At 41.5% G+C, this 1,683-nt stretch overlaps 1 non-coding gene across 1 annotated transcript; it reads left to right on the top strand.

The window, feature by feature from the left end:
- Nucleotides 1-1,226: 1,226 nt before the first annotated feature.
- Nucleotides 1,227-1,333, top strand: LOC129679040 (U6 spliceosomal RNA). The gene has a single exon (XR_008720472.1). It is a non-coding gene; the product is annotated as a U6 spliceosomal RNA (small nuclear RNA).
- The last annotated feature ends 350 nt before the right edge of the window (nt 1,334-1,683 follow it).

The raw sequence follows: 1,683 nt of genomic DNA, 5'->3' as shown, positions 1-1,683 counted from the left end.
CTATAAGTCAATCAAGTCCAGGCATTTCCACAATTAGACTCAATCCCCAGCATATTCTAGATTGTGTGAAGCTGAGAATTAAAAGTAAGCATTACAAAGGGCAATGACAACTCTTTATATCTTTCTTTTTCATTATTATTATTAGTAGTAGTAGTATTTACAATTTATTCACTTTTTATCCCAGTTGTAGCCTCCTCCCTCATCTCCTCACAATCCCACCCTTCCTCCCTCTTTTTCCACTATCGATTTCCCTAGTCCACTGATAGGGGAAGTCCTCCTCCCCTACTGTATGACCCTAGTCTAACAGGTCTCATCAGGACTTCCTAGATCCTCTTCCTCTGTGTGCTGCTCACCCCACCAGGAGAAGCACTCAAGGAGCAGGCAAGTGAGTTCATGTCAGAGACTGTCTCTTCTCCCCTTACTAGGATTCCCACATAGAGACTGAGCTGTCTATGTCAGATCAGGGGGCCCAGATCCTTTCTATACATGGTCTTTGGTTGATGCATCAGTCCCTGAAGTCCTCCCAGGGCCCAGCATTCCATAAGACTCCCTGAGCTCTGACCAAAGTTTGGCTCTCAGTCTGTGCATCTGCCTCGATCCTCTGCTGGGTCCCCTTTTAGAGGACATCTATGGTAAGCTCCATCCTGTTTCTTCTTTTCAACCACTTCTGTTGTCTATCCTGTTTGCAAATTGATCCATACTTAACACCTTACATAAAAGTAAAATCCAAATGATCAAACAAAGACCTCAACACAAAAGAAGACACACTAAATCTGTTTGAAGAAAAAGTGGGGAAGAGTCTTGAACTCATTGGCAAAGGAGACAACTTCCCGAAGAGAATAACAACAGCACAGGCTCTAAGATAAACAATCAATAAATGAGACCTTGAGAAACTGAAAAGCTTCTGTAAAGCAAAGGACACACGGTCAAACAAAAGAACAGCATAGAGACTGGGAAAAGATCTCCACTAACCCTCCATCTGACAGAGGGCTAATATCCAGAATATATAAAGAACTCAAGAAATTAAACACCAGCAAACCAAATAATCCAATTAAAAATGGGCTTCATTGCTAAACAGAGAATTCTCAACAGAGGACTATAGAATGGCGGAGAAGCACTTAAAGAAATTTTTAACATCCTTAGTCATCAGGGAGATGCAAATCAAAATGACTCTGAGATTCTACCTCACACCCGTCAGAATGGCTAAGATAAAAAACTCAGGTGATGTGCTCACTTTGGCAGCACATATACTAAAATCGGAACGATACAGAGAAGATTAGCATGGCCCCTGCTCAAGGATGACACGCAGATTCGTGAAGCGTTCCATATTTTTTAGGCTTCATTCCAGGTATGCAGGGGTGGTTCAATATACAGAAATCCATCAATGTGATCCACCATATTAACAAATTGAAAGAAAACAAACCACATGATAATCTCCTTAGATGCTGAAAAAGCAGTTGACAAAGTCCAACATCCATTCATGTTTAAAGTATTGGAGCGATCAGGGATACAAGGCACATATCTAAACATAGTAAAGGCAATATACAGCAAGCCTATAGCCAACATCAAACTGAAGGGAGAGAAACTTAAAGCAATCCCACTAAAATTAGGGACAAGGCAAGGCTGCCCACTCTCTCCATATCTCTTCAACATAGTGCTGGAAGTCCTTGCTAGAGCAATAAG

This window comes from Psammomys obesus, unplaced genomic scaffold (genome assembly GCF_907164565.1).
Source record: "Psammomys obesus unplaced genomic scaffold, mPsaObe1.curated_primary_1811, whole genome shotgun sequence".
In the NCBI taxonomy this organism is placed as follows: Eukaryota; Metazoa; Chordata; class Mammalia; order Rodentia; family Muridae; genus Psammomys; species Psammomys obesus.
Note: the sequence above shows the minus strand (reverse complement) of the source record. Positions and strands in the feature narration are given on the sequence as shown.